Source organism: Phaethon lepturus, unplaced genomic scaffold (genome assembly GCF_000687285.1).
Source record: "Phaethon lepturus isolate BGI_N335 unplaced genomic scaffold, ASM68728v1 scaffold13303, whole genome shotgun sequence".
Taxonomy (NCBI): domain Eukaryota; kingdom Metazoa; phylum Chordata; class Aves; order Phaethontiformes; family Phaethontidae; genus Phaethon; species Phaethon lepturus.
The window spans coordinates 4,688-31,487 of record NW_010528465.1 but is presented as its reverse complement, the minus strand read 5'-3'; the positions used below and the strand labels follow the sequence as shown (position 1 = coordinate 31,487).

The window sequence follows — 26,800 nt, the reverse complement described above, 5'->3', positions numbered from 1 at the left end:
ACCTGAGCTAGATGTAATTTTAAAAAGTGATGGCAGTAGCCCTTTCTCTAAATGTTGCCTGTTTGAACAAACTGCAACTTTTCTGATTTTTTGCACAGGAAGATTTAGAAATCAGAAACTGTATTTATCAATGATTGTTTCTCTGTTGTTTGTGGGCTTAGGGTAGGTCCAAATTTCCAGGTGCTACTTCATCAGAGGGCCAACGGGAGGCAGTTTTTGGGAGCTGTCTTTCAGAAAGGTGGTTCCTCTGCAGTGCCTGGAAGTCAGACCCATGTAGACATCTCGGGCTGGTTATGGACACCTCAAGTGCGTTGCTCCAGAAGCAGAAGCAGCTCTGTGTTACGTCTGCAGCACAGCAGCAGATGCCAGCGCTCTGCAGATTCTTGCCCTGTTGAAAGAAAAATGAGCACCGCTAAGTCTAGGTTTTGTTCTCAAATCTGAAACTTGTTGAGAATCTCAATCAAAATATTTGCTCCGTGCACTTCAAGCATGATCTCTCTCTACTGCTGTGTGTCACAGTCATCTCGAAGAGAAATGGCATCACAAAACCAATAATCCAGTTCCTAGCCTCAAGAGACAATTTTTTTTCCCCCAGAATCATAACATTTAGGTATTTCTCAAGTGGTTGTTCTGTTTAATTATGTTTTTTTTTTTTTTTCTTAATGACACCTGGATGCATCTGTATGTCTTCTTCTGAGACTTCTTCCTGGATTGCTCAGGCAATTCCATTTCCTCAGATCACTTTGAGCGTTGCCCCTGCATGGACTGAGCACCATCATTTTAAGGTAGAAATTGGAGAATTAGCAATGCTTGGCAAACATTTGGCGAACAAGCCTGGCATGCCGTGGGTAAGAACATGCCTCTGTGCATGGCAAAGGGCACTGTGCTGGTCAGGGGGACCCGTCCCTCGGTGCTGCTCACCAGCCCTCCCGGCTCCCTGTGCTCCCCACGCTCCGTCTCTGCTCATCCCTCTCCTGGCAGTCCCTTCTTGTTCCCATTGACTCCGGCCACACCAGCCTTTTTAGCACTGCCACCGCAGGGAGCAGTCCTGCTGAGACCACCTCTCTGTCAGTCAGCAAATCATTTTGGGACAAACCTGGAGCTGGGCGTGGGGTGAAATGCTTTATCCCACAGTCCCTTTCTAAAATCCTTACTGGGTTGTCATTATTTTGACTTGGCATCTTGTAATCATAGAATGGTGGAATGGTTTTGGTTGGAAGGGACCTTTAAAGATCATCTAGTCCAATCTGCTATTTTTTTTCGCAGTCTCCATTTTATGTTGTGCTTTTTATGTGGGGCTGTCAACTGGTAAGAAGCTTTTGTATATTCATCTCTTTTTCAGCTACCCTCCTTTTGCCCATATATAAAGGTCTGGACCATTTGAGCTGCCCTACCTCCACATACATTGCGTCTGAGGGAGATATATAGTATTTTTTTCCTCTGAGAGCAACAGCTTACCCCAGTCCTTACACCTACATACCTATTATGGCCCTGGAAACAGTAGTTGTAAATCTCATAGACTTCTTTCTTACTATAAACTGTATCCAGATCGTTTATACAAGCCTGTGCAAGCTGTCAGAAGGAGTATGTGCAGCATCCCGAACACACAGCAGATCGGCAGCACCAACCGGCAGAACCTGGGACTGGTGGGAGTGGGTTTGCAGGAAAACTACCACGGAAGAGAGTGCAGGGTGGAGACTGAGCCCTGTGTGGGAAAGGTGGAAGATGCTTTTTCAGCTGCAGGGACACCACGTCCACATCAGTGCTGCCCTGCGGCTCTCATAGCACTTAGTCCATTGCTGCGTTTCACCAGGCGTTGTGAAAAATAGAGATTGGATTGCTCTAGGGTTTTGTACAAAAGACTCCCCAGTCTCAGTGGTATCAAGTGCACCCTCAGCAGGTTTGCAGATGACACCAAGCTGAGTGGTGTGGCTGACACACCTGAGGGACGGGATGCCATCCAGAGGGACCTGGACAAGCTCGAGGAATGGGCCCGTGTGAACCTCATGAGGTTCAACAAGGACAAGGGCAGGGTCCTGCACCTGTGTTGGGGCAACCCCCACTATCAGTACAGGCTGGGGGAGGAAGGGATGGAGAGCAGCCCTGCCCAGAAAGACTTGGGGGTCCTGGTGGATGAAAAGCTGGACATGAGCCGGCAACGTGTGCTCACAGCCCAGAAGGCCAACTGTCTCCTGGGCTGCATCCAAAGCCGCGTGGCCAGCAGGGCGAGGGAGGGGATTCTGCCCCTCTGCTCCGCTCTGGGGAGACCCCCCTGCAGTGCTGCATCCAGCTCTGGAGCCCTCAGCACAGGAGAGACATGGACCTGTTGGAGCGGGGCCAGAGTTTTTTCTGTGAGACCAGGCTGAGAGAGTTGGGGTTGTTCAGGCTGGAGAAGAGAAGGCTCCGGGGAGACCTTATAGCAGCCTTCCGGTATTTCAAGGGGGCTTAGATGAGGACAGACTTTTTAGCAGGGCCTGTAGCAATAGGATGAGGGCTAATGGTTTTAAACTAAACCAGGGCAGATTTCAACTAGAGATAAGGAAGAAATTTTTCACACTGAGGGTGGTGAGGCACTGGCCCACGTTGCCCAGGGAGGTGGTAGATGCCCCATCCCTGGAACCATTCCAGGTCAGGTTGGATGGGGCTCTGAGCAACCTGATCTAGCTGAAGGTGTCCCTGCTCATTGCAGGGGGGTTGGACTAGAAGACTTTTAAAAGTCTCTTTCAACCCAAACTATTTTATGATTTATTACTTGCACTATAGTAAGGGTAACTTTTGGAAAGAGCCCAGTCGAATTGCCCTGCAGAAATCCCGCTGAAGCCCCAGCGAATGCAGCTGGAAGGTGCTGCGTGGCATGGCGTGGTCCTGGCCACTGGTCCTCGGCAGCTCGCCGGGTGCGTGCGCAGAGCCCTTGCCCCTGTGGTTCAGGGGTGCAACTCTGTAAAGGGGGATCCGAATTAACGTGCGGTGAAGAGAGAGCCGGGGAGAGCCGGCAGTGACAGGAGGGGAACTCCCCAGTCCTGGATGTTTTTACATGGACGTTGTACCTAGATGGAGCTTTCAAACCCAGGCTCCTTGGGTGAGGGTCAGAGTAGATTTATGAGAAGAACTTAAGGGAAAAAAAAAAACCCAAATAGCAAGAAATAGCATCCTCGAGTGTGTTTCCTAAGGAAGCTTGTAGCCTCCATGCAAATAACTGGCTCGTTTTGATACTGTCCCAAAGCTTCCCTGTTTTACAGGGATTGGGAAGCAGGAGCCTGGGGGATGTGAGATACACAAAGCATGAAAACTGGTTATCAGTCTTTGTTTCCCTCGGGGTGGACCACCAAGGGACAAGCTCAAATCCCTTGTAAGGTGGCTCCCAGGAATCCCCTTTCCACAGATCTCGCATGGCGGCAAATTATTCCTCCCCTCGCCCCCCCGGCGTTTCCCCAAGCCGCGTTTCATCCTCGAGGGGGAAGGGAGGGTCCGACAGACCCTTTGCACCCGCTCCCCGGGACGAGACGCGGCGCCTGGCTCTTGCTCGCCAGCGGAAGCATCTGCCGGTGAGCTGAGACTTGGTAAAACTTGGTGTGGTATGGAAAAACCCCCAGCACCTGCTAGCGAAACAAAGTTATTCATAACATATGGCTGGGTGGCTAAATCTTCACTTCCCAGGGACGGCCTGGAATTACACTTGCTGCATGCTGAGCGGCCTTTCTCCCGTGCGGAATTATGTGCCGGCAGCAGCAGGAGGATTTGCAGCTCTAAGGAAGGTTAGGATTTATAGTGCTGTCTCTTGCAAGGGCTTCCTCTGCAGAAATCGTCATTTTGTCTTCATCTTTTTTTGGGATAAACACATTGTGATATAATCATATATATGGAAAAGCATATCTTCGTGCTCATCAGGGAGCAGGTAGCCCCATGAATATATCCCCTGTTGTAAATCTATTGGTGTCAGTCAGATTTTTTTCCCTTCCTGCCTAAAGTTGAACGCACATTTTTAAATTCATTTCCATATGGCACAAATTCTAAATTCTTGTTCTATATTCTGATTTCTTTCCCTGGCCAGTAAATTGTTAGCTTTTCCTAGCAGAGTATATTACTGGGGCGTGCAGCTCAAGGAAGATGTCTGTCTAGAGGAAGGGCCCTTTAAATGTGCTTTTTTCTCTATTCGCATTTGACAACATGCTAGTTATATTGCCTGTTGTAATGAGGGGAGAGTATAAAACCCACAGCTATCTCTAGTCTGTGCCAGAGGTTTGCTGGTAGAACAATGTCTTGGTCTTTAAACTCCTGGATCAAGAGCTTCCATGTGCCTTAAATACGAATTTCCATGAGTCTGGAAGAGTTTTCCCTAGTTCTGTCCTATGGGAGAGGCTCCTTCCAGGAGAGGGCACTGATGTATATGGGCTCCCACCTGCTTGTTGCAATATTGACAACAGATTGTGAAAAACGTCTTTTCCTGTCACTGAGGCAGCTGGATGTAAGCCTTTAATAGGTAACAACTACAAACCAATCAAGAATGTTTTTTCATCTTCATTGCACCCTTTTTGCAGGTCTCTCTGTCCTGCTGATGCAGAAGTTATTGTGTAGGCAGATTGCTGTTGGTGACAGAAAAAGCATGGAGAGTAAGAGGCTCCATTCAAGTGCATGGATTTGCCTGTGTGATAAGCTTGTAGGTTTGGTGTTTTGATGATTAGACCGTAAGAATAGATAGGCTATTGCAGGTGTTGACGTTCGAGTGAAAGGAAGAAGTTTCTTGTAAGATTGAGGTAATTTCCAAGAAAATCAAGACCTCCTGTTCCTGCTGCAGACACATCGCTTCACTTCCGTGTGTATGTGCAGTTAATGTTCTTCTACCTCCTAAAAAAGACCTTTATATTTTAAAATATAACTTTTTGCTGTAAAGCTGCTTATTTAATAGAATTTAAATAGCTATCTTTTGAAAGAGAATTGTGACAACTCTCCTGGAAAGAGTAGTACTTCCAAATGGTAGTATTTTTCCATACCATGAGGTCACACACACACTCCTGTCCTGTGTGAGGAGATGTCCTAGTTTTCTGAGCTTCTCCAGGAGAAATACCAATCAGGGTGAAAACACTTAAGCCAAGGTTTCTTGTACCTTTTTTCCCCATGCACACAGGTACATAAATACCTTGATTCTCAGGAACTTTTCATCTGAAGCTGAGAAACCGTTTTTTTCTGCTCCCAGCCCAGAGGACCCTGTAGGTAAGACCCCTCTTATAGGTGAGAGCTTCACTGGGTCCTTGTGGTGAAGATGGAAGTTGAAACATAGACTGGTTTCTTATCTCTTCTCTTTCAAAGGACCTGTAGAAAGTCTTAAATAGTAGTATTGTATCAGCTAGTCACATTGCCTAAGTTAATTTAAAGAAAAATCCTTATCTCAGAGGGTGTAATTGGGCTTGGCGGGTATGTAGGGAGAGAGGAAAATACTCTTTTCCCTATTGTGGCCTGCTAAAAGCTTATTCATTCTGCCTGCTGAAGACGTCTACCTGCTATGTTCCTCATATTCTCTAAAAGTCCTTTTGGTACTGGTTTAATGTTGTCTGAGTTTACACAAGAGGCATATGCATTGTTTTCTTTTTCAAGTATTTTATGGTATGGAGATCTTTGGGATTAGAAGAATTAGCCTTGGGAGAGAGAATCGAACAAAGGATCACACAGCACTTGCTCCATATCTGCATATTGAATTAGAGCCATGATTTTGGTGTGCAGGAATCCAGCAGTTCCAGGGACTTGAGTCTTCCTTCTCAGTCTGGTGGGTTGTTATGTTTGGATGCAGCCCAGACCGGAGGTTGCCAGAGCCAAGATGAGAAAAAAGAATGATGCTCATACCTCTCACAATTCCTCTGAGGAGCACCAGCCACCTATAGGTCCCTGCAGCTACTCTACAAGGTTTGGATCACATAGTTAATCTTTGTTCAAGGAGTGAAGGGAAGTGACTGAGTGGAGAACTGAATGTGAAATTATAGAGTTCTCTATGATGTACAAGTTTATTTTCAAGAGTAATAAAAACCAAGACACACCATTCTATTTCTCCATTCCTTCCTTCCCACTTCAAGACTAGAGGATTTAATGTGAGCTAGAGTGGAAAGATGCTGGACTCCTACTTTGTGCTATCTTGTCACCTCCTTGGGTAGGTAGAAGGAGGTTTTTTTTCTTTTAGTCTCTGCTTTTGTTAGAGCTGTTTCTTTTCTTCACGCTAACCATGTTGAGCAGTACTAGGGGAATTATTTTTTTTTTTGTGAGTGGCTCCTGCCCAAACGTTTCGAAATCAAGCAGAAGTAATCACAACCTTTCTCTTCACTTGAAACCATAACATTTTTTTGACAAGAAGTGCCTTTAAAGAAATTCCTCTTAATTTACGGTGGGTTGCTTTGTACTTTGTTTCTGTAACCTATCGCATTACGTTTCCTGTGCATTGAGTATGTATGCATTATGAGCTCTTAAAAACAAATATCCCAGAAGAAAGGAATTCAGTGAATGAAGAAAACATTCTTGGGTAGCCCAAGTGGCAGTTTAATAGCTCATCCATTGGGATTTTCAAATAAAATAATGATGATGGCCATATAAATATATGGATAGATGAATAACTTCAATGAGGAGCTTGTTACAACTCTGCATACCACATCTGAAATGAAGTCAAACTCTGAAAGCGCTGCCTGATGTGAAAGTCCAATTTTTCCAGTGCGAACCCTGAAATTATACCAAAAAAATACACAAACTGTGTGTTTGTGTATACATATGTATATGTAATGAAAACATGCATTCACAGACACACACACGCATACATATGTTGTTTTTAGGTGGAATGTAGTGTTTCACGACTGATCCTGATTGCACTGAGCCACTAAAACTTTATTGACATGACTGCATTTACAGCAGTGTGTTTGAGATTAAGTCTTAGCCCTGGCTTTCTCTAAAAATAAATAGATAGATGGAATGGGAGCGCAAGGATGTCATCTTATATTGCCTGGGATATCCACAACTTTTTCATTAGGTTCTCCTAATCACATGGCTCTGTAAATATCTACTTTGATGCCTGTCTGCCATGGCAGAGTCTCAAACCTTGGGTATGGATAACCTGAAGGTAAGGGTTTAAATCATCTTTGCTTGTAGCAATGAATTTCTCAGGAAAACTGATTTCTGATTATGGGAGGACTTGGAAACCTGATGTTGATGGCCATGAATGACAGAGAAACCAGCTCAGGCTGAACTGTGGTGTGGACAGGAGAAACTAGACCACCAAATGAGACGTAAATAGGATAATATGCTTAATTTCATTAGTCCAAAGACACCTGTTTCTGGGAAGCTGCTGAGCTGTGCTGAAATAAAGTCTGGGAGCTCATCCGAAACATAACATAGGTCTCAGTCATCAGCCAGCAAAACTACGCTTTCCCTTAGCAGCGGGCAGAGGCTGATATTGCAGTACAGAGGGAGGATGCTGAAGTGCTCTTGGTGAAAGGCAGCAACACAGTCATTTGTCTGTTGAGCATTTTAATAATGCCACATCACAGAAGAGGCAGAGCCCTTTATTTTGTTATGAGTTGGGTCTCTCTCATTAGAATTTCTCACTCCCCTTGGCTGGCTTTTCCTTGGAAGCATACCGTATATTGGTTATATTTTCTACTTGAGAGCATCGTCTCCCACGCTAGGCTGAAGCAGAAGCTTTTAGTGGCAGTACTCGAAGTGATTCACATAAAGCCCCATGAAAATAAGGGACTTTGATATTTTCACACTGGTGGATTAAAATGATGAATGTTTGCTGTGCTGAAAAACAAGGTGCCGCTGCTCTGATCTTTTAGCTGAGTGAAATGGCAACAACAATAAAAAAAAATCTTTCCTAGGTTAAGCAGAAAAGTTGCATCCTGGGTCTCCTGGGGATCAACCTGAGCATGGGGAGAGCACGGCGAGACCCGGTGGTCCCTTATGTAAATGAAGCATATTGGAGAATTGTATATATTTGATGTATAAACTGTATGGGGTGAGATGTTAATCGCAAGACTCATGCGATACGTACACAACAACTGAATAGGCATATTCAGAAAAGGAAGTTCCACATGTAGTTCTGAGGGGATTTGCTGTTATTTGGGAATGCAGGCCCAGGAGGTGATAGAATCTTACATTTTTATTTTCTTTTTAAAGAGTTTTGGTTTTTTTTGTTGGTATAATAGTAAAGAAAATAAGAAGGAAACAAAGTGGGGGGAGAACTGCATATGAAAATAAGTGTATTGAAAGATGAGTGCCTTGACAAACACTTGGGAGAACTGATCAAATTGATTAATGTCTTAAGCAATGGGATATAGACTGCGGGATCAGGAAGTTAAGTGTTTTGTGTGAACATTATAACATCAGTGCAAGAAATTGGTTGTCGTTAGTACTTAAAAGTGCAGTAGTCATTCAGTTATATTGGAGGTGATAACTAACATGAATTCATATTCCAAAACTTGCATGCAATTTATAAATCTCCTAGGGGATGTTGAAATCATGGTGGAAATTTAAATTAACCCCTGTCATTATCGACAACTTTTCCCATCCTTTTCCTCTCTGTATTCTAGCTTGGAGAAAACTACGTTTTCAAGCAGCTTTTAAATGACAATGAGAACAATGTATGTGTGCAGTGGGTCTTTCAATAATTGCCTTTTAAAATTGATTTTTATGATTTTCATGAGTAGCAGCAAATGTACTCTGTAACAAAGAAGCTTATTCACACTGTCTCACTGTAAGCACCTGCCTGGTTTTCTCGGGCTCCTTTCCTCTCCTTTTAGTGGGAAGCAGTAAGCAGGACCCAGCTCCCAGCTTCTGCAGCTCCCTCCAGCATCCTTCAGCCAGTGTCTCTGTGCACCCTGTCTCTGTTTAACCTCCCAATTTAGACCCCTGAAGTGAGGCACTGGGCCTATTCCACAACAGGACTGTACGGAGGACCTCCAAATCTTCTCCAAATGGCCGCTTATTAATTGCATTTGAAAACTTACATTTATAATGAGCCTTCTGAAATCAATGGAAAGGCTGTTGCTGTTTTGAGGTGGCTGGAGTGGGACAGACTGGATTGAGACATGGCACTTCAGGACATGGTTTAGTGGGCTTGATGGTGTTGGGTTGGTGGTTGGACTTGATGATCTTCAAGGTCTTTTCCAACCTTAATGATTCTGTGAGACAATCTGCTGGCAATGGAGCCGCGTGTCTTATTTGTAGCCACATTCTGCTCGGGGTTGCCAGAGTGAAATGTGGTGTAAGCTGGAATTCACTCCATCTGAGCAGGGATGCATTTGCGCTCTTGCTGGCCGGGGTGGCCTGTGGGCGGTAGGACAGGCAGGGGACTGGAGTGGGTCTTCACCCTTCTTGGGTTGGGATAGCAGCAGCACACAGCGCATGGAGCATTTGTTGGACATAGAGAAAAAAATGTTCAGCTGTGTCCTCATTTCGTGTATGTTACCCAGTGTATTTGGTGGAAAGTGGTGACCATAATTACAGATGCATTGTGGTACATAAGCAAAGGCAGAGTAAAATCCTACAGGCTGTCTCAACTGTGCTGTTTCCTACCCCGAGTCTTCACCTAGGAGCTTTATTGAGCAGTTTTATTTTCTTCATTGTGTTTTGTCTGTTCTCAGGATCTGGGTATGTGTATGCATATGTATATGTGTATGCAATTGTATTTAATTAGCTAGAATTCTTCCTTAATTTTGATTTTTCTGAAGGTATCTGTAATTAAAGTAATGGCTGGGTAGTGATTTTTATGTACTACTTGTTCTTGGTGGCTCAAATTTCATCAACCGTGTGATCTTTCTTAACTGACCATAAAAATACTGGTAACATTTGACTGTCACAGAGCTACATACATAATTAAAATCCTGTCTCCTTTCCAAACATTGCGACTAAAAATGAGTTTTCCAATATGCTCTGAAAACAAACAAGTTTGGGCTTAGCTGGACCTACTAGTAAATAAAACCAATAATTTCTGTATGTGGTTCATCCTCTTATATAAACTTATTCAAATGTGTGTATCTGACCAGTTTTTTTCAATGTGATTATTATTCTGGACTGTGTGCAGGTTTGTATATGTGTAGTAGGGTCTCACAGGGTTTTTTGTGTTAAAAAACTCGTCCTGGTTTTGGCTGGGATAGAATTAATTTTCTTCCTGATAGCTGGTATTTGGGATGTATAAACATACATATATATATATATGTATGTATTATGTGCATGTATGTGCGCATACATATGTATTACACAGTCACAGACATGTAAAAATATAATCCAAAACTGGTGCTTTTGTGTGTGTGTGTGTATAGTGTTCTCCCTTTCTGTTTTGTTAAATATGCTGTGACTAGTTATTGCATGTGTTTTATTTTTCATTTGTAATTTAGTAAGTAATTTTGACATGACACTTCACGGTACAGTTTTTATCTCTTGATCAGCTATTTCCTGTTTTCTTTCTGTGTCACAGGGTGAAAGAATGATGTGATGGAGGTGAATATGGGCCGCTGGTCAGGCTCACCGTCATACCTTGCCCTTCTGATTGTCAAGTTCCTGGCATCCATTTGCCAGGTAGCTCACGGGATCACCCCGCTTGGCTTTCACTTTACACATTCCACTTACAATGCTACAGTGTATGAGAATTCTGCAGCCAGGACCTATGTCAACAGTCAAACGAGGATGGGCATTACCTTGGCTGACCTTTCATGGGATATCAAGTACAGGATAGTGTCTGGCGATGACGAGGGCTTTTTTAAAGCAGAGGAAGTCGTCATTGCTGACTTTTGCTTCCTAAGAATAAGGACTAAAGGTGGGAATTCTGCTATATTGAACAGAGAAATCCAGGACAACTATTTATTGATGGTGAAAGGGTCTGTCAGAGGAGAGGACTTGGAAGCGTGGACAAAAGTGAACATCCAGGTTTTGGATATGAATGACTTAAGACCTTTGTTTTCACCAACTACATACTCTGTCACGATAGCAGAAAGCACTCCTTTAAGGACTAGCATTGCACAGGTGACTGCCACAGATGCAGATATTGGGTCCAATGGTGAATTTTATTATTACTTTAAAAACAAAGTTGATCTCTTCTCAGTTCATCCTACGAGTGGTGTTATCTCCTTAAGTGGCCGGTTAAACTATGATGAGAAAAACAGATACGATCTTGAGATTTTGGCTGTGGACCGTGGGATGAAGCTTTATGGAAACAATGGCGTAAGCAGCACTGCCAAGCTTTATGTTCACATTGAACGTATAAATGAACATGCCCCAACGATAAACGTAGTAACCCATATTCCCTTCCCATCGGACAAGGAGCCTACCTATGCAGTTGTTAACATTGATGACCTAGATGAAGGAGCTAATGGAGAAATAGAATCTGTTTCTATTGTGGCTGGAGATCCGCTAGAACAGTTCTTTCTGACTAAAGAAGGTAAATGGATGAATGAGTACAAAATCAAAGAAAGAAAGCCTATTGACTGGGACAGCTTCCCATATGGTTATAACTTGACTCTCCAAGCCAAGGACAAAGGATCTCCTCAGAAATTTTCTGCAGTCAAACTGGTCCACATTGCTAGTCCCAAGAAAGAAAGTATTCCCTTGAAGTTTGAAAAGGAAGCATATGATGTTTCAATCAGTGAATTCTCGCCTCCTGGTGTGGTGGTTGCAGTAGTTAAGCTGATGCCTGAACCACAGGGTGTGGAATATAGATTATCACCAAGTGAGGAAGCTGAGTATTTTAAGATCAATCCCAACACAGGCCTTATTACTACTGCCTGTCCTTTGAAAATCATTGAGAAGGACCTCTATGAATTACAAGTATATGCAAACAAAGGTGGTGATTTAAAAGCACAAGTTACTGTCAGGTTAGAAGATGCCAATGATCACACTCCAGAGTTCCAGCAACCTTCGTACAGCTCGTTCGTCAATGAAAGCATCCCCGTGGGGTCTAGCGTTTTGGCAGTTTCAGCAGTTGACAAAGATAGGGGAGAAAATGGATACATAACATACAGCATTGCCAGTCTGAACTCACTACCATTTACTATAAACCAGTTTACAGGTGTCATCAGCACTTCTGAAGAACTGGATTTTGAGTCCTCACCAGAAAGCTACAGGTTCATTGTGAGAGCTTCTGACTGGGGTTCTCCCTACCGCCATGAAAGCGAGGTCAATGTCACCATATACATAGGCAATGTCAATGATAACAAACCCCTCTTTGAAAAAGTGGCGTGTCAGGGCGTGATTTCATCTGATTTTCCTGTTGGTGGTCACATCACTGCCGTTTCTGCAATAGATATAGATGAGTTAGAGCTTGTGAAGTACAAAATAATCTCTGGAAATGAACTTGGCATTTTTTATTTAAATCCTGACTCTGGTGTCCTGCAACTTAAAAAATCTCTAATTAATTCTGGCATAAAGAACAGCAATTTTGGCCTTAAGATCACGGCAACGGATGGAGAGAACTTTGCTGATGCTATGTTTGTTAATATTTCGGTAGTTCATGGGAAAGTGTCTTCCAAGACCTTTAGCTGTAGAGAAACTAGAGTTGCTCAGAAGCTAGCAGAAAAATTACTCAAAAAGGCAAAAGCAAATGTGAAACTGAATTCAGAAGATGGTTTTCTCGATTTTTATTCGGTGAACAGGCAGGCACCCCATTTTGACAAATCCTTCCCTACTGATGTAAAGGTTTCAGAGGATCTGCCAGTTGGTGCCACCATCCTGAGGATAAAAGCCTATGATGCAGACTCAGGCTTTAATGGGAGAGTAGTTTATACAATTTCTGATGGTAATGTAGATAGCTGTTTCAACATTGACATGGAGACTGGGATACTTAATGTTCTTATGCCCTTAGACCGTGAAAAAAAAGAGCTCTATCTCCTTAATATTACAATTTATGATTTGGGTAGTCCACAGAAATCTGCATGGAGATTGTTGACTGTCACGGTGGAGGATGCAAATGATAACAAGCCTGTTTTTTTACAGGACAGTTACTCAGTTAATATTTTAGAAAGTACAAGTCTTGGTACAGAGATTATTCAAGTAGAAGCCAGAGATAAAGACCTAGGATCCAACGGGGAAGTGACTTACTCAGTACTGACAGACACCCAGCAATTTGCCATCAACAGTTCCACGGGAATGGTATACGTGGCTGATCAACTAGACCGGGAATCAAAAGCAAACTATACACTGAAGATTGAGGCTAGGGACAAAGCAGAGGGTGGCCATCAGCAGTTTTCCGTTGTGCCTCTGAAGGTTTTTTTAGATGATGTCAATGATTGCTCTCCAGCCTTTATACCGTCCAGCTACAACGTGAAGGTCCTTGAGGACCTGCCAGTTGGCACTGTCATAGCTTGGTTGGAAACTCATGATCCAGATCTCGGCTTGGGAGGTCAAGTCCGTTACTCACTGGTGAATGATTACAACGGGCGGTTTGAGATAGACAAAGCGAGCGGTGCCATCCGCTTGAACAAAGAGCTCGATTACGAGAAGCAGCAGTTCTACAACCTAACTGTGCGCGCAAAGGACAAGGGGCGCCCGGTTTCTCTCTCTTCTGTTTCCTTTGTGGAAGTTGAAGTGGTGGATGTTAACGAAAATCTCTATACCCCCTATTTTCCTGACTTTGCCGTAATTGGATCTGTAAAGGAAAACTCCCGCATTGGCACAAGTGTTTTGCAAGTTATTGCTCGAGACGAGGACTCTGGAAGGGATGGAGAGATCCAGTATTCCATCAGGGATGGCAGCGGCCTGGGGAGATTCAGCATAGATGAAGAAACCGGTGAGTTTTGTTTCTAAGTTTCTTTTCCTTTCATAGGGGTTTTCGCAAAAGCAAAGCTTAGGCATGATTATTTTCTACTTTTAACAAGAAGTTCAGTTATTCTTAACAGGCAAGATAAAATTATAAATAAGGGTTTTCCAGGCACAGCAGTGACATGATTTAATTACCTGGTTACATTCATCACTCTGTGGGTGGAAATAATACACATTCCTTTTCAGCAGCTATGTGATGACTCCATTTAGAAAGCAGTGAGAGTTACGGAATGACTCGCTTCCAGTCACTGTATTATCTGTTGATCATTGTAAATTACTCCGGTCACCTCCACAGAGTCACAACCCTCATGACCTTGAATGCAGTGTTAAACCCAATGAAAGGAAATAAGGAGCAAGAAACAAGAGTTATTTCATCCTAAAACCTATTTGTGGTCTTGTTCTTATTGTTGGTGAGAGTAATTTTTCATGGGAGTTAGCAGTCTGGGATGATACAGCATTCTGTATAATGCGCTTTCTTGTAGTGCGGTGTTCATCAGTGTTGGCGTGCTTGTGTAAAGGTAGAAATACAGGGAAAGATGCTAAGTGTAAACCAGCTGTGCTAGCTTTCCCTTGGTGGTGGTGGTATTATGAACATCAGCGTTAGAAAACAGTATTAATAGAGGAAAGATTTTCAAGATGTTGAACTTCACTACTGTGCCATCCTATTGGAAAACGTGGAAAATACTGAGTATAAAAGGCTATCAAGTAAAACACTTAAGCTGGCTGTTTAAATGTCTGATAGCTGTTGGGAGTAAAGGTGCAGCTGTGGTACTAGAAGTAGTGAGGAAATTAGAAAATATTAGTCAACAGTTTCAGGAATTATATTAAATATGTTAGGTCTGTGGGATTACTGTGGTTTAAGCAGACTTTGTATGCCTTTTTCTAAAGCTTTTAATTGAGAATGTGGTATTAAAACATAAGATTAAAATGTATGTTTTGGCAAATTCAAACTGTTTAATCAAATGTCAACTTTCTAAACTGAACATTATGAAAAACAGACGACATTACAAATGCTGTGGATCGTGTCTGAGCATAAGCAGTGAAAAATATTTTTATTCTATTTGTGCTGTAGTCTCTGTGCTGCAGCTGTGCACCGATGATACAGTCAAAACCTTGTGTCCAGAAACATCAAACCTGAGTGTCAGAAGTTAAGAGGGCGCCTACTCTAATTTCCAGAAACATTAAGAACTCACATATTCTACCATGCTAATAGCAGTTGAAAGCATTCAGGCAATATTATTTATGCATTGAGCAAGAATTTCAATTTTAAGCTCCTGCATTTGAAAATTTTTGGCCTACCTTCTCATTGAGTAACATGAACTTCAGCTAAAGAGGTTTTTTATAAAGCAATGGGTGATTGGTCTAAAAATGGCAGGGCATTGGTCTGAAAATATCAGGATTCAGCATATATTGAACTGAAAGGGATCATTAGCAAGAGTAAGTTAGTGCATGTCGCTCATTAATAAATTAACAAGGATTTTTACCCTGTGCCTAGACTAGTAGGGGCAATAGCCTATAATAAATTATGGTCCTTGTTCAATAAAGTACAAATCGTGTTTTGGCATGAGTGGGAATTGTACTCAATATTCCACGTTAAATGTGCTTAGTTTCTTTCCAGAATTAAAATGTAGTTTGTGGGGGGGAAAACCACAAAAAAACACAAACTTCCCCCAGAACATTACGAGTTACAAATATTTGTTTGTCTTTCACGAGGATTTTTGTGAAAATGATCCTACCCTGTCACCTGTGCTCTTTCGCTAAACTGTTCCAGAATACACTTCATAATCCAGCAGATCAAAAGCCTCTTTTGGATTCTTTTTCTATCTGTTTTCCCAAACTGCTACATACTGTGGTGGTTTAACCCCAGCTGGCAACTAAGCCCCACGCAACCACTTGCTCACTCCCCGCTGGTGGGGTGGGGGAGAGAATCAGAGGGTGAAAGTGAGAAAACTCGTAGGTTGAGATAAAGACAATTTAATAGGTAAAGCTAAAACCTCACATGCAAGCAAAGCAAAACAAGGAATTCATTCCCCACTCCCCACGGGCAGGCAGGGGTTCAGCCATCTCCAGGGAAGCAGGGCTGCATCATGCGTAACGGTTACTTGGGACGACAGACATCATCACTCCAAACATCCCTCCCCTTCCTTCTTCCCCCAGCTTTATATCCTGAACATGACATCACATGGTATGGAATATCCCTTTAGACAGTTGAGGTCAGCTGTCCCAGCTGTGTCCCTTCCCAGCTTCTTGTGCACCCTCAGCCTCCTCACTGGTGGGGTGAGAAGCAGAAGAGGCGTTGACTCTGTGTAAGCACTGCTCAGCAGTAACGAAGACATCCCTGGATTATGAACACTGTTTTCAGCACAAATCCAAAACATAGCCCCATGTACCAGCTACTGGGAAGAAAATTAACTCTATCCCAGCCAAAACCAACACACATACACTTTAAGCGTTATTTAAACCAACTCTGAGGGCACTTCGGTGCATAACTGCAGCCAGGGCGATGTGGGGAGCAGGGTTTGGGGGTTCAGGAGTTACTCCAGCTTGAGCTGTTGTAACCTGAGTACAAAATTTGACCTGCTGTGTCAAATAGGACACAACATTAATACTCTGCTATTGAACTGATAGCAACTTAAATGCTGCTGCATGATGAATCAGCTTTCTAGCTGTGGAAAAGAGCTCAAGTCACATATTGAATTAACTTACAAAGAGATAGCTGTTTATTTACTTTCAGCACAGTTAATTTGTCACTTTTAAACTGACGACTCTATTGGCTTCTGTACAGTCTCTCCTGAAATTTGTGAAGGTAAGCAGGAGCGCAAAATACAACAAATCAATATTTTTGGCTGCTGCCTTAATGAAAAGAAGACTGCAGTATCCATTATAATCATTAGGATATAAACTGGGCCAAATTCATCCTGATATGTGAGCAGGCTGGACTCCAAGCCAGTCTGTGCTTTCAGCAAAATTCTGCTCGAGTGCATTGTTTTTATTCTTCTGCAATATTCCATCTTAATAGTGTCATCCCATGTGCTGAGTGAGAAGATGTGCCTAAGCTCCTTGAGCCATGTCAGTACCGAGGAGGGGAAACCTGCAGATGCCCGAGGAGGAGCTGGCCTGCATGGTGGCTCCACACTGTACTGTGCTGCCTGCACGCTTGTTGTGATGGTGGCTTCATTCTTGTTCCACTATAGAAGTATACAGGTGCATATAGCTGCATCTAACCCCACTGAACTTGACCTGGCTTGTGGTGAGGCTGCCACAACAGGCTGTTCTCCATTCAGGTCCAAACAGTGGTTGGTGGTCAGCAAGCTTGGGAGTCTCCTCCGTAATGGCCAATATGGATCTCTCTGCATAGGGTGTATGTGCAAATCCCGGGGCTGTTGCAGTTTGGTAAGAGATTTGCCATGGGGATGAGCCTGGAGTTTCCTTCCCACAGTGATGCTGTTTGCCTTGTGTCACAGAGAATTGGTTTTGAGGATTATTACTGCTGTGTTACAGCATTCATTGTTAAATACCCTAGTTCATGTGTGGTAGTAACCAGAAGCATAGTGAGCGTTTGCCAGCTAAAAGTATTTGATGAAATGAAATTTTACACCTATTTGGTCCCACAGCCTTGTGATTCACTTCTTGAATTTGTTTCAGTGGATTTACTTTCCTTTCCGTTACCAGGAGGTGGAGCTGGTACAAGTTCATGAATCAATAAAAACCCTCCTGAAGTAGAAAGCAGTAGTTCCTGACCTCCTCCAACTCCATCCCTGGTTTTCCACTAGTACCTGAGCCAGCAGATTGAATTTCTCATGGGTTTACAACTCAACTCATGATTCATAGCTAAAAAACTAGTTTAAGAGTTTTCTAGAGGTTAAAAACAAAAAAAGGAACTTTTTTAAATAGTGAACTCTTATTTGTTGATTCTTGCCTTGATGGAGATTGAGTTTGTCACGAACCTAGGTGTGCAGTTCAAACTCATCGATTTTCTGTCTTCATTGGCCTATTTATTGACTGTTGGTATAAATGTCACAAGCTTGCCATTTAAGATCCCTGCACTGAGGGACACATAATGTGATCCTGCCATTTTTGTATTCTCTTTTTCCTTCTGTGTCCTGTTCAGAACTGCTTTTTTTCTTTGCAGCCCTCTCATTCTCTTGGATTCAAGAGATGTAATCTATATGATGAAATATGTCATCTACGGTGAGAACTAGTCACTGCAGGCTTTCCTCATAGTCAACAGAGAGAAATGGGCAATTGAGAAACATGATTCATGTTACGTGAAGTAAAAATATAAGTTGGATGAATCATGCTCTAAAAATGTGCATTTTTCTCTGAACTATGAAACGTCCTTGTATGACTAGCTCAGAGGTAGAGGTCTACACTAAACACCTTGCTTTGGTCAGATGTAACCCATCCCTGTTAACTGCAAACCAACTGCAAACAAGAATATATTCTGTCAGGTTCACATGCATCGCATGTGAGATGACCCTCTCTAATTGCAGTTCGTTAGAAGAGAATTATGTAAAAAACCCTGTATATTTCCAGATTGTTGTAATGCAAAATAAGCAGAGATCTGTTAAAAATTTTTGTGGGATGATAGTGTGCTCTGAGTTTTCATCCTAGTGATAGCTCTAAGAGATGTAATTACTCTTCTGGTGATGGTCTCTCTCAGAGGTCCTCTACTGCCTTCTTAAAAACCTGAGTTTTCTTAGCTCTGGTATTTACACCCTCATAGTGCTGATAACCACAGCAAAGTGGTGTATTCTTGCTGTCTCAGGAGCTGTTGGTGACTCCAACAAATGCACGTGGGTTTATGATAACACTACCCTGGGTGACTAAATACCATCTAGCAGTACCTCTTTCCTGGCTGCAGTCGGGACTTGGACAACTAGCAAGATTTCCTGACTTCTGAAAAGGTTGAGTGAGATGAGATCAGTCCTAGCCTAAATGCTGACGTCTTCCTTCTCATTTTTTAATGATTTGTGGTTCAGCTAAACAGCATTTTTGACTCAAGCTCCACTTTTTAGTCTGGCATGTGTTTCTAGTCTGTGCAGAGTTGATGTAACAGCCTGGCACTAGAAGAGTTTCTATATTTACCCCTGTGCTACCCGTGGATGTACTAGTAACAGCAAGTGAACAAAATGAGTTCTAGAGGAGCAAAGAGACTAGGCACACTCAGCATCTTCTGCTGCAGGGACTGCTGTAGGATTGATCAGAATAGCTGTGGCAGTGCCCTGGGATGCAAGGAATGACTAACCCCACTGCATAGGTGGGAAAACTGAAGCAATAAGTCTTTTGCTGCTTCTCAGTAAAGCATCGAAGCATCTTCTTAAGTCCCATTGAAATTGAGCCTGGAGATAAAATAGTGGTGTTAATGAAATGCTTTAGGGGGACTTTCATGTTCTTGCAAAGCCTGTAAGCATGGACATAATCAATGCTTTCAAAACTTACTAACCTCATTATTATCCAGGTTATTCAGGAGTCTGAGTCCCTTGATTTTCATTGGAACTTTAAATTTAGACATGAGCTAGCACTAATTTCCACCCCTGTAGAGGCCCCCTGATAAGAACATGAGCTGGAGATGACCCTGTTAACTTGTTATCTTTAGGTGTTTTCAGCCCTGAAACTCAAATGAATAAGCCAAGCCTGTCTTTCAGGGTGCTGAAATCTTAAAGACACTGTTAAATGGAGGTGGAGTTAAAATTATTACAGACTCCATGGATTTATTTATGGTGCCAAGGATAGCAGTTGGATCTTCTATTTTGATACCTTTTAAGGTACCTCACGCGTGATAGAAATTCCTGACAAACTGTGGCTAGAGTCTAAAAAGAAGCCAGTCAGTGTTGGAAAAGCCTAATCATGTCTTCAAACGATTAATAATGGAAACTAGAAATACCAGATGATATAGTTTACAGTAAAACAGGCCTGCCTGCACTGTTTTAGCTGTCTCGCAGAAGGGAATAAATTTATTGCTTCAGACTCTTTACATCTTGTCACCGTCTTCTAAAATAGTTTTTGGTTACTGTGTATGCAAGTTGAAGGATACTTTCATTTATTACAATTTGAGTGGTCTGATAAATATTTATGTGGGACCATTACTAGCATTTCCTTGAAACAAAATCAAGTAAAAATGAAAATGGTTTGTGATACGTGATTATTTCCCCTCGCTTGTTTAATTTTATGAAAGCATGTAGGAGCTAGCAGGTAAATCTGAGCACTCACTGGTAGAATTGAATTCATTGTAGAGTTTTGACGCATTAGTATTACAGATGTTCTTCATTTTCCTGGTGAGAGTAGGCAAATTTCATTGCCTGGAGCCAGTATTTCGGAGCCACTTAATTATCCCAGGCTTCTAAAACCAGTTTTCAAAGTAACTTCAGGCCGTACAGCAAGAGAAGTGCCAGTGAGTGTTGCTGGGAGGTGGCTCAGGAAAGGGGGATGCTCACGGGGGAGGCACTTGCAGCCACCACTTGGGACTGGAGATTGTCGGTCCTCAGCCCGGCTGCGGTGGCTTTCCTGAGCGGCCTCTCTGGGAAGCAGTGTGCCAGACGGATCACAGAGCACGGTCCTGGCCAAAATCTGGTCTGTCATCCTGTATCTGTGTCAGGCATGAATAAAGCATTCCTGGGAACAGCTATTTCTGAGTCTGTGCTACTGCATTATCGTTGTTCTGTGAGTTATCTCTGGCAGCTTTTAACAGCGCAAGCTTTCCTTCATTTATGATTTCCAATTTTAGGAAAGTAATTGTTAACATTTTTCTGTTTCTTTAAAATTAGTTGTGGTGGAAAACCAAGGGTTTTTTTATGAATTCTGTGTCTATGTGTTTATAACTTCCCTGTCATTTGTAGCTGTAAAAAGAGGAACAAGGCCTGTCTTGGTTTCACTGGAGGGAATTTGTTTAAGATTTTATTTAATAATATGAACCCTAAAACAATGCATCAGCTTACAAAAATATTTACTTTAAAGGGCCCTTACTATCATTCTGAGGTACTCTGAAAGTTTCCTAAGTGAGGCCAGTCGTGCAGAATTGTTCCATTCAGGCTGTTCAGCTCTCTTGGCTTTATACCCTATAAAACAGTTCATGATGTACAGTTTTTATAGCTAGCTGTAATTTCCATATTTTCCCTTCTTTGGAAGGTGTTTAAAGAATCTCCTTCATTACTCTGGATGCTCCTGGTGGATATTGAGACAAAATGTCCTATCAAGTTATTTATTTATTAATAAAGAAATGTGCAGTTTGTATTTCCTCCTAGCTGTCACCTTTTTCACCCTTGAGATTTGTTTCCAAGAGTATTTTGTACTCGCATGTGTTGTTATTCTCTCCCTTAGTGTGTAAGCCTGGAAGTGACTCCTATGTTATCCCGTCCATCATGGTCCATTAAATTATACCCCAGTGCTCCTGCAGAAAGCTCATGCCCAGACTGCCAGTGATGGGACCAAGCCACAGGGTAGTCAGTTTGATGAGACGAGAGGAAAATTGGCTTCCCGTGACTGGTGTTCAGTCTGAGCATCTGAGCACCAGCTTTATCCTGGCATCACTTCAGACCATGATCTGCCTTCCCATGTGAACAATGCATGGTAGTTCAGAGGAAATGGGAGAAAAATCCATTTTAGCTCTTCCAGGGCACCAATGGAAGCCCAGGGGCATTGAGAAGTAATGTTGTTAATGCAAAACTGCAAGCTTATGAGCATATGGAGGGAAATACAAGCAGTCCTGTGCTCCTGGGACATACAGAGGAGGATGTTTCAACAGTGTCTAAGATTACATGGAGCCGCTTTGGTGTACTGCCTAATCCTTTCCTGAAACAAGTCCAAGAGAGAGGAATCTCCAGTGGCCAATAAAATCGAGGACACATCCAGCCGTCTGACCCTTGCAGGTTGTGTGACTTTTTTTGGGAGCAGTAAAACAGGACAGAGTTGGTCATGGGGCTGGTTTGGAGCTGAGATAGGTAACACTGGAGTGATCAAAAATGTAAGTCCACGTATGTCTTCTCTTGCTTCAGTATGTACACAGGCTCCAGGATTTACCTTGGAAGCTGGATTAAAGCGTGCATTTTAGAAAGCTGTTCGCAGTTCAAGGACTACAAGTAATGGCAAATCAGGCACTTGCTTGGAAAGCTGTTCCAATCTTTCATTGCTCTCATTGCTAAAAAACTGTGTCATAAGCTGAGTTTGGCTAATTTCAGCATCCAAGTCTTGGAAATTGCTAGGTAAACATAAAATACAAAGAAGTCCTTCCACTGTTAGATCTCTTTCTATTCATAAGAACATGTTTACCTGAAAATAGATGTTTGGAGACGAGCTTCTTCAACTCACGGAACAGATTCTTTTAATCTGAAGTCTGCTGTTTAATATCAACATCTTTATTACGTTTTATACAGTTATGGTGTCTTATTAACATGGAAATGTTGCCAATAAGAAATAACTGAGAGAAAGCCAAGCGGAGTGCATGTGGGGAGGGAGTTTTCATTGCAGTTGTTTTGCGTTAGGCATTCGCACTAACACATTTTCGTGTTTCTCAGAGTTAAGTTGTCCACTGGTGTCCACATGATCATTTTGTCCACGTCTAGCAAAAAGGATAAAGCCGTTCAGTTGCAGTTAGGAGTTTGTCACATCTTTCTCTTTTTCTGGGGACATTTTGAGGACAGCTCTGCAGGCGCTGTGCCTTCCGTGTTTTGCAAATCATGGGACAGGGACATGGGGTAGGAAGCTGCATGAGCTCTCACTGCTGGCTGGGCCCTGGGCTACCCTCCCTGGCGTTGTCATTAGGTGACACAGGGATTAAGCTGGACACATAACATGCGGCAGTGTTCATCTCGTACAGCTTCGCTCCCCTGGTTAAATGTCTCATGTAGGTTGGACATAAACATGGTGCTCAGCTCAGGTGGGGTGAGTCCTACTCCAGGTGGTGAAACATGGCCAGGTGGGTCCCGCCTGTGATACCTGGCCTCTGCTCAGGCAAGTCCTGCTGCAGTGTGGTGTGTGAAGATGTAGGACCGTGCTTGGTTCCCCCCATGCTCTCTGCACCAGGGGCACAGGAAACAAAATGGGGAACGTAGGTCTGCAGAAAGCTGTGGTAGCCTCCAGCGCATCCCCTGTCTAAATGCCTGGGGATATCAGGACATGCTGTTAGAGCTTACCTGCCCCTCCATTTAGAAACACATGCTGGTTTTTTTGCTCTTGGATGTCTGTACCATGTCCTCAAGATATCCTCCATATCTTTACAGCCGGTTCACCTCAGCTTTGCAGCTGTTCCCCACTGGTGACAGTCTGGTTATCACGACCAGATATCCTCCAGAGAGGGGCAGCCTAAAGTTTCTTCTCTTAGGAGATGCTTTTCAGTCACTTTGATAATCTTTTCATCTTGGAGTTGGGCAGAGGGTGCTCACTGTACATGTATGAGTGGCAGTTCTCCCAGGCCATGGACTTGAGAGGTTTGTAGCTCTGGGGCTAAGGAGATACAGAGGTTTGGATCTGGCTCAACCTAGGTGGCTGCTTTTGCCAGTGAAAATCAGTTTTTAGCTATTAACCTGAGCTCATGGCCATTAGCACTAATGAATAATCATCCTAGCAACTGTAAGGAATGAAATTAAACTTTCCTGCTTTAATTTATGTCAGTACTAATTATGAAGAAGTGTTTACCTTGTCCTGAGAGTAGTCAGATTGTATGCGATTTCAATAGCCCTCTGCTTCCACAATGTGATTGCTAGATCTGTGCATCTTTCACAACTGAAACTGCTGGTTTTTCAGTTTTACTAAAATTTGCATAGCAAATTAATTTCTGATTTTAGATCATTGCAGCCCATAATGAATTATATGCATAATTATTTGGGGATTTTTCCTTTTAATTTGAAAGTTTTACAGAGAATTTGTCTTCTGGAAACGTAACTTTACACATATGTCATTAAAAATAGTTTTGCTTCTCACCACTGGTTCAGTTCATAAGGTAAAGATTTTGCAAAAAGAAAAAAATAAACCCTAACTATGACTCAGTTAAATTTTTAATAACTTTTTTCCCCAAAAGCTTTGTTTTTTTGAGAAAATAACTATGAGATTTAATTAAATTTGCCAGAATACTTCACAGTCCCAGAACACCTTTCATCTAAAGTACACAAATTATTTTTCACATTTTAATGAAGGAAGCTCTTTGATGTACAACGTTTATGTAGTTTCCGATTTTACCGAAAGGGTGTGAGAGGTGTAGATAAGTTAATAGTTTGATTGTTTTTATTTAGGGGTGGCAGGAAATGACAATGTAAAAATGCATTAAAAGCAGTGGGAACTTCAAGTGTTGGGCATCTCTGTTATGAAGCTGTACTTGGCCATAGCATAGAGTGGCAGATGGGATAGATTTTTCTAACTCCCACCATGTCATTCCATTCAAGACCACCCTTTTTTACACTATACAGGATCTTGGAGCTTGTATTAAAAAGACTGGATTTTATTGTTCCTTCTTGAGATGGTCTGTAAGGATGAATTGGTTGGTGCTGCACTACTTCTACTGGCTATATTAGTTGGGTTTTTTTACCTTGTTTTAATTATCATTGAGCAGTAACTCTTAGGTGATGGCAGATCACAGTCCAAGCTATCATCCATGATGGATGCAGCTTCCTCTGGGATTGTAAACTTACATTTCGCTGTGAGGGAAAAAGCACTGGATAGTCGCAAGCACCAGCAGCTTGACATGATCTGGGAATAGCCAGAGTCCTTGGGCTGTCCACAGCAGCTCTCAGGGCTGCTGGCAGCTGGAAGGGGATCAGAGCGAAACCTCAGCAGGACTTTGGGGCTGATTCTTCTGGGCAGCACTGGGTGTTCTGAGTGGCTGTGGGGTCCTTCCCAGGGATGGGGCAGCCTCCCTTGCTTTAACCTTTCCCAGCAACGCCCTTTAGAGACACCCGCCTCATCCTTCTCATTAAGGAAATCTTGAATACAGCCAATTCAGCACACATGAGTTACTTCTATTAGAAGCCTCACAAACTTTTAATGTGTGATTTTTCCTCCCACGGTACCAGGCATAGGAAAGTGTGTTCTGTGCTTTCAGTACCTGCATGCAAAGCAAATCAATGGTGTATCTTCATCTCTGTGACGAGCAGTTACAGCAGCCATTTGCTAATGAGATGAAGTGCTTTTTGCGAGCATGTGGCTCCTTTGCATCCTAGTCTGGCTCTACCTTTAATGAGATATCTTCCTTTTAGGAACATGTAGTTCAGTGTGGGCAGCAAGCAGCTTCCTAGGTGCAAAACGTCCTTCTGGAGAAAGGCAAAATAATCAAAAAGGAAGATTGCGTCTACGGTGACATTTGGAGAGGAGATGGGCACTGTTATGAGGAAGGAACAGGACTGGCATTTAGCTGTGCTGGCTAAAGGGTAAATGGCAAAATCTGTTTAACAAATGTGACCTAATGAATTCCGGACTGCTGACTCTAGAGTTTGGTACCCCATCAATTTGTTGTCAAAAGCCATGGCTGCTTCCTTGTAAGGATGTAAGGTATTATCTAAATGATATCTGAGTTATCTGAACAGGAACAGGCACCAGTAAAAACCCAAGATCAAGGGGATCCCGTACCCTCCCCCTGCCAGGCTGAAGGCAGTACCTGAAAGGGTAGGAGCGATTTGAGGCAGGTCCATGCTCAGGGCGGCAGGTGAAGCCCCTCCTTGCCCACCTCGCCTCCCAGGTGCCTCTGTACAACAGGTATGAGGCTCAGGAAGGCCAGTCCATGGATGATGTGGATGATGGTCTAGCTACACCAGAGGTGTTGCCAAGGTCAGAAAGGCCTACCCCCTGCCTCATGACACCCCCATGAGGAAGAAAAGATGGTTTATACTTATAAGTAACTCCCTTCTGAGCGGAACAGAGGGTCCAATATGCCAGACAGACCCTTCTCTTAGGGAAGTCTGCTGCCTCCTTAGGGCCTGGGCTAAGGACACTTCCTAGCCTGGTGCAGCCTTTGCGCTACTACCCATTACTGCTCTTCCATGTGGGTGGATATGAAGCCACAATGCAAGTCCAGGGGCGATCAAAGGAGACTTCAGAGCCTTGAGACGGTTGGTAAGGGAATCTGGAGCACAGGTTATTTTTTCCTCTCTCCTTCCAGTTGCGGGCAGCAACACTGGAAGAAACAGATGGGCCCAATCTATTAATACATGGCTCCATGACTGGTGTCACCACCACAATTTCGGGTTTTTTGATAATGGGATGGCCTACGTGGCACCTGGCTTGCCAGCATCAGATGGGATTAACCTTTCTCAAAGGGGGAAGAGGGTCATTGCTTGCAAGCTTGTGGGGCTTATTGACAGGGCTTTAAACTACACTTGAAGGGGGAGGCAGCTAATATCAGGCTTGCCCATGACAAGCTGTGGGACGACACACCAAGGTCAGAGGGATGGGGTGCCATTGAAGGACCCTCAGCCTGTTGCTCTGAGACATGCTGGGTACACTGCAGCACATTTGAAGTCTTACGGAGATGAGCCAGGGGCTCCTGAGGTAATAGGAGCCAACAGGGAAACACCAACGAAAGATCTCATTGTGGTAGACAATGTTATCCATGGGACAGCAATGTGCCCTGGTGGCCAAGAGGGCCAATGGTATTCTGGGGTGCATTAAGACGAGTGTGACCAGCAGGTCAAGAGAGGTTTTCCTCCCCCTCTACTCTGCACTGGTGAGGCCTTATCTGGAGTATTGTGTCCAATTCTGGGCTCCCCAGTTCAAGAGAAACAGGGAACTTCTGGAGAGAGTCCAGTGGAGGGCTACGAGGATGATTATGGGAGTGGAACATCTCTCATACAAGGAAAGGCTGAGAGACCTGGGGCTATTTAGTCTGGAGAAGAGAAGGCTGAGAGGGGACCTTATAAACATCTATAAACACCTGAAGGGTGGCTGTCAGGAGGATGGAGCCAGTCTCTTTGCAGTAGTGCCCAGTGATAGGACAAAGAGGCAAGGGGCACAAACTGCAGCACAGGCAGTTCCACCTCAACATGAGGAAAACCTTTACTGTGAGGGTGACGGAGCACTGGAACAGGCTGCCCAG

The 26,800-nt window shown here is 43.3% G+C and overlaps 1 pseudogene across 1 annotated transcript; it reads left to right on the top strand.

The window, feature by feature from the left end:
• Nucleotides 1-10,476: 10,476 nt before the first annotated feature.
• LOC104618164 lies at nucleotides 10,477-13,767 on the top strand (annotated as a pseudogene). The gene has a single exon (XR_738006.1). The product of XR_738006.1 is annotated as a protocadherin Fat 3 pseudogene (transcript).
• The last annotated feature ends 13,033 nt before the right edge of the window (nucleotides 13,768-26,800 follow it).